This window comes from Gadus morhua, chromosome 6 (assembly GCF_902167405.1).
Source record: "Gadus morhua chromosome 6, gadMor3.0, whole genome shotgun sequence".
NCBI classification, from domain to species: domain Eukaryota; kingdom Metazoa; phylum Chordata; class Actinopteri; order Gadiformes; family Gadidae; genus Gadus; species Gadus morhua.
In genome coordinates, this window is record NC_044053.1 from 26,897,592 (window position 1) to 26,904,279 (window position 6,688).

The window sequence follows — 6,688 nt, forward strand, 5'->3', positions numbered from 1 at the left end:
TGTGTGTGTGTGTGTGTGTGTGTGTGTGTGTGTGTGTGTGTGTGTGTGTGTGTGTGTGTGTGTGTGTGTGTGTGTGTGTGTGTGTGTGTGCAACCCGGTATCACGCCAAGGCGTAAGGATACATACGTGCGTCCACATCGCAAGGCTTGTTCAGGTTCACGCTTTGCCTGACCAAAGCGTCACCCTGAACACGCGTCCTTCTCCATTCGAAATGAATGGGGGAATAGCACCAACAGGGGGCGATACGTTCTCCTAGCATTTGGTGAAATTGTTACGTAGCCATATTAATCGTTATTATCTGAATGGGAAATGCAATATTTTAGGACAGATACACCATTAAACGTGTTTCTAATGACATTTCTAGCGAGAAATGTACATTTTCCTTTCATAATATTCAGTCAGTGGTTGTGTCTGATCTTTAGTTTTATAGTTATTGGGAAGATTTTATCGGCTCGCTCGCATGTTTCAACGACGTCAGGTTACTAGGGACGCTGCTTTCGCTAAACTAGCAGCTCACGTGTTTCCTACGTTTGTGTTATTAAACCGTTACTTTATGTAACTTTAAATGATATCATCGTGTTAGAAACACGTATATCTGAGAGCAGGGGTGAAGTATTGTTTAGATTGCTGTCAGGTTAGCCTGCTGCAGCCACATCCTCTCGGTACAGTTGTTGTTATCATTTAGCATTAACTAAGCCTGGCCACCAGCGAAGAAGAAGAAGCCGGTCCTCGCCTCCGTTTCTATTCGCGTGCTTGTGCGTGCTCGTGTGCTCATGGACTCGTGAAACGTCATCAGTCGGGGGGGGACACGTTTGTTGATGGGGGGGGAGACACGTTTGTAGGGGGGGGGGCACGCTCGACAACGAGAGCTGTTTTTCATTGAACGCTCGACAACGAGAGTTGGTTTTTATTGAACGAGACTTCAACACGGAACAGCTGCACGAAACGATGGTCACGTCACTCTCGGTGACGGTGTCGACAATAATGAACACACGAACAATGTTAATAGAACAACACACAACCAAATAACATCTCGAACCCATTAACCCCACTTAATCCTAACAACAAAACAAGTTAACAAAAGCCCCATTTGTCAACTGAGAACCCCAATTCCCAGAATCCCCCGCGGCTCCGGAACACGGCGTAGCTTATATTAATCTTTATTATCTGAATGGGAAATGCAATATTTTAGGACAGATACACCATTAAACGCGTTTCTAATGACATTTCTAGCGAGAAATGTACATTTTCCTTACATAATCTTCAGTCAGTGAATGTGTATGATCTTTATTAATCTTTATTATCTGAATGGGAAATGCAATATTTTAGGACAGATACACCATTAAACGCGTTTCTAATGACTTTTCTAGCGAGAAATGTACATTTTCCTTACATAATCTTCAGTCAGTGAATGTGTATGATCTTTATTAATCTTTATTATCTGAATGGGAAATGCAATATTTTAGGACCGATTCACCGTTAAACGTGTTTCTAATAACATTTCTAGCGAGAAATATACTTTTTACTTGCATAATCTTCAGTCAGTGATTGTGTCTGATCTTTAGTTTTATAGTTATTAGGATTTGATCGGCTCGCTCGCATGTTTCAACGACGTCAGGTTGCTTTCGCTAAACTAGCAGCTCACGTGCTTCCTGCGTTTGTGTTATTAAACTGTTACTTTATGTAACTTTTAATGATATCATCTTGTTAGAAACACGTATATCTGAGAGCCAACCCAGTCGCCAAAAGCATACGTTGACAGTGTACTTTTCGTGAACACTGGATTACGTCGCATTTCAACATAAAATAGCGTGTTATACACACACACACACACACGCACGCACACGCACAGACACACACACACAAGCATACACACGCACGCACAGACACACACACACACACACACACACACACACACACACACACACACGCACACGGTGCATTTCGCTGCTAAAACAACAACAAAAAAATATTCCCTCAAATATTATTACTTTCAAAACGTTGGCCAAAATGGCCAATAATATCATTTTTTATTTGGGATGCTTCTAGGACATTTTGGGTGGATTTTGAACGGTATGTGGGGGGCACGTTTTTTGCAGGACCTGGCAATCCTGCGCTGTTGCGCAGGATTCTGGGAGAATCGCTGAATCAATTCATTAGTCAATCAGAAGCATGTAAATATCTTCCCGGTGGCGTAAGAGGACGAACAAGGTGTCCTTCAACATCTACGCTTCCAGGAGATTGCAACGGTGCCACACATGAGCATATTCGAACATGTTTAATGGTAGTAATTAGCTGTCGAAATTGGAGGCCTTAATCAATACTGAGCAGCTATTGATTTGCTTCCCGATAAAGATTTGTCACAAATGACATGTTATTTAGCATCTACACGTTGAGCTGAGTCCAATGACACCAAGAACGACACTCTAGCTAATGGTAACATGTATTTTACATGGTACACCTAGGTCTAGGACATGATCTCGGTGTAGCAAGAGGCCGAGCTTGATCTCATTGGACTCAGCTTAACGTGTAGATGCTAATTAACATGTAATTTGTCAAAAATCTCCATCGGGAAGCAAATCTATAGCTGGTCATTATTGATAAAGGGCCTAACTGGGACCTCCGCACCGAAACTTGGCCCGGTCGGACCCCGAGGGCAGGAAGGGGGGGCCTGCCCTCGGGATCTGACCGGGCCAAGTCTCGGGCAGGAAGGGCCCCCCCTTCCTGCCCTCGGGGTCCGACCGGGCCAAGTTTCGGTGCGGAGGTCCCAGTTAGGCCCTAGAATAAGGTATTAAAATTTCAGGGCGGTAGGACCTTCCTATCTCAAAAACTGTTTTTCCACCACATTCTGAACCATTAGGTCTTGCAGGCTACACTTCTGAGAGGCTTTGTCCAAATGACACTCCATTTGGAAAAACTTTTTTTCTCTAAGGGCTAGAACTCCAAATCTTGGATATGTCGTACACGGGGCCCCGGGAAATGTGTGTAAACATTTTAGCATCCCTAGCTATCTCGAAAAGGTCGGCAAAGGGGCGTGACCTCCAACAGTACAGTAAATGTACATAAGACAGAGGTTAGTTTCTAGTCCCCATTTTTTGTGGGATGGAGGTGTACATTTGTGGCTAAAGGTGTGTAGACACAGCTGGCCTGTGGCTACGTTTTTGAAGTCGGGGGTCAAAAGGTCAAAAGGAGCCGGCACCACGCCGCTTATGAGATAACAAAAAGTTAATGTGCGTTTCTCTCATAACTTTTTGTCATTATTAAAGAGAGGCCTGATTCTCAGATATGCATGTTGGATGGCTAGGGTGTAGGTCTGGGAAGAACTTCAGGCCAAAATCTTGCAAGCGAGCCGCTGGGTGCAGGTGCAACGAGATGGAGCACTTGCTGAGCCTGGACTTTCATAATCTTCGCTCTGTGAATGTAAAGGATGTTTGGTCGGATGTTACGACGAAGAATCATAATGTGAATGGGAATATTCTATAAATCTCTTGATATCATCTTTCGTCTCAACACTTCTGCTGCAGCCACTTAAAGTCTCACTCCGAGAACCTTAAAATATGAATCAATCCATTAGAAGTATGAAAATATCTTCCCGGTGGTGCAACAGAGCAAACAAGGTGTCCTTTGACATCTACGTTTCGAGACGATTGCAACAGTGCCACACATGATCATATTTGAATATGTTTCGGGGGTAGTAATTAGCTGTCGATTTTGGAGGCCTTTATCAATAATGACCAGCTATAGATTTGCTTCCCGATGGAGATTTTTGACAAATTACATGTTAATTAGCATCTACACGTTAAGCTGAGTCCAATGAGATCAAGCTCGGCCTCTTGCTACACCGAGATCATGTCCTAGACCTAGGTGTACCATGTAAAATACATGTTACCATTAGCTAGAGTGTCGTTCTTGGTGTCATTGGACTCAGCTCAACGTGTAGATGCTAAATAACATGTCATTTGTGACAAATCTTTATCGGGAAGCAAATCAATAGCTGCTCAGTATTGATTAGGGCCTCCAATTTCGACAGCTAATTACTACCATTAAACATGTTCGAATATGCTCATGTGTGGCACCGTTGCAATCTCCTGGAAGCGTAGATGTTGAAGGACACCTTGTTCGTCCTCTTACGCCACCGGGAAGATATTTACATGCTTCTGATTGACTAATGAATTGATTCAGCGATTCCCCCAGAAGTCTGGGGTCAAAAGGTCAAAAGGAGACGGCACCACGCCGGGGTGGATCCAGATCTCGGGCAACAGCGCAGGGTTGCCAGGTCCTGCAAAAAACGTGCCCCCCACATACCGTTCAAAATCCACCCAAAATGTCCTAGAAGCATCCCAAATAAAAAATGATATTATTGGCCATTTTGGCCAACGTTTTGAAAGTAATAATATTTGAGGGAATATTTTTTTGTTGTTGTTTTAGCAGCGAAATGCACCGTGTGCGTGTGTGTGTGTGTGTGTGTGTGTGTGTGTGTGTGTGTGTGTGTGTGTGTGTGTGTATCTGTGTCTGTGCGTGCGTGTGTGTGCTTGTGTGCGTGTGTCTGTGCGTGTGCGTGTGTGTGTGTGTGTGTGTGTGTGTATAACACGCTATTTTATGTTGAAATGCGACGTAATCCAGTGTTCACGAAAAGTACACTGTCAACGTATGCTTTTGGCGACTGGGTTGGCTCTCAGATATACGTGTTTCTAACAAGATGATATCATTAAAAGTTACATAAAGTAACAGTTTAATAACACAAACGCAGGAAGCACGTGAGCTGCTAGTTTAGCGAAAGCAACCTGACGTCGTTGAAACATGCGAGCGAGCCGATCAAATCCTAACTATAAAACTAAAGATCAGACACAATCACTGACTGAAGATTATGCAAGTAAAAAGTATATTTCTCGCTAGAAATGTTATTAGAAACACGTTTAACGGTGAATCGGTCCTAAGATATTGCATTTCCCATTCAGATAATAAAGATTAATAAAGATCATACACATTCACTGACTGAAGATTATGTAAGGAAAATGTACATTTCTCGCTAGAAAAGTCATTAGAAACGCGTTTAATGGTGTATCTGTCCTAAAATATTGCATTTCCCATTCAGATAATAAAGATTAATAAAGATCATACACATTCACTGACTGAAGATTATGTAAGGAAAATGTACATTTCTCGCTAGAAATGTCATTAGAAACGCGTTTAATGGTGTATCTGTCCTAAAATATTGCATTTCCCATTCAGATAATAAAGATTAATATAAGCTACGCCGTGTTCCGGAGCCGCGGGGGATTCTGGGAATTGGGGTTCTCAGTTGACAAATGGGGCTTTTGTTAACTTGTTTTGTTGTTAGGATTAAGTGGGGTTAATGGGTTCGGGATGTTATGTGGTTGTGTGTTGTTCTATTAACATTGTTCGTGTGTTCATTATTGTCGACACCGTCACCGAGAGTGACGTGACCATCGTTTCGTGCAGCTGTTCCGTGTTGAGGTCTCTTTCAATAAAAACCAACTCTCGTTGTCGAGCGTTCAATAAAAACCAACTCTCGTTGTCGAGCGTGCCCCCCCCCTACAAACGTGTCTCCTCCCCCATCAACAAACGTGTCCCCCCCCCGACTGATGACGTTTCACGAGTCCACGAGCACACGAGCACGCACAAGCACGCGAATAGAAACGGAGGCGAGGACCGGCTTCTTCTTCTTCGCTGGTGGCCAGGCTTAGTTAATGCTAAATGATAACAACTGTACCGAGAGGATGTGGCTGCAGCAGGCTAACCTGACAGCAATCTAAACAATACTTCACCCCTGCTCTCAGATATACGTGTTTCTAACACGATGATATCATTTAAAGTTACATAAAGTAACGGTTTAATAACACAAACGCAGGAAACACGTGAGCTGCTAGTTTAGCGAAAGCAGCGTCCCTAGTAACCTGACGTCGTTGAAACATGCGAGCGAGCCGATAAAATCTTCCCAATAACTATAAAACTATGGATCAGACACAACCACTGACTGAATATTATGAAAGGAAAATGTACATTTCTCGCTAGAAATGTCATTAGAAACACGTTTAATGGTGTATCTGTCCTAAAATATTGCATTTCCCATTCAGATAATAACGATTAATATGGCTACGTAACAATTTCACCAAATGCTAGGAGAACGTATCGCCCCCTGTTGGTGCTATTCCCCCATTCATTTCGAATGGAGAAGGACGCGTGTTCAGGGTGACGCTTTGGTCAGGCAAAGCGTGAACCTGAACACGCCTTGCGATGTGGACGCACGTATGTATCCTTACGCCTTGGCGTGATACCGGGTTGGTGTGTGTGTGTGTGTGTGTGTGTGTGTGTGTGTGTGTGTGTGTGTGTGTGTGTGTGTGTGTGTGTGTGTGTGTGTGTGTGTGTGTGTGTGTGTGTGTGTGTGTGTGTGTGTGTGTGTGTGTGTGCGTGCGTGTGTTTAGGGTGTGGGGACGTGGTAGACCACTCTTTGGCCTTTTTCTCTTTCATCTGCTAGAGAGGAGAATGGAAAAGAGAGAGAAAGAAAGACAGAAAGTATGAACGATGGTTATAGTTTTCACAGACTCGTCTCTCTCACATGCACACACACACACACACACACACACACACACACACACACACACACACACACACACACACACACACACACACACACACACACACACACACACACACACACACACAC

General features: G+C 43.6%; 1 protein-coding gene across 1 annotated transcript in view; it reads right to left on the minus strand.

The window, feature by feature from the left end:
* The window catches only part of LOC115545893 (actin filament-associated protein 1-like 2), a 134,347-nt gene that overhangs the window by 124,532 nt on the left and 3,127 nt on the right, over window positions 1-6,688 (minus strand). The window lies entirely within an intron of this gene.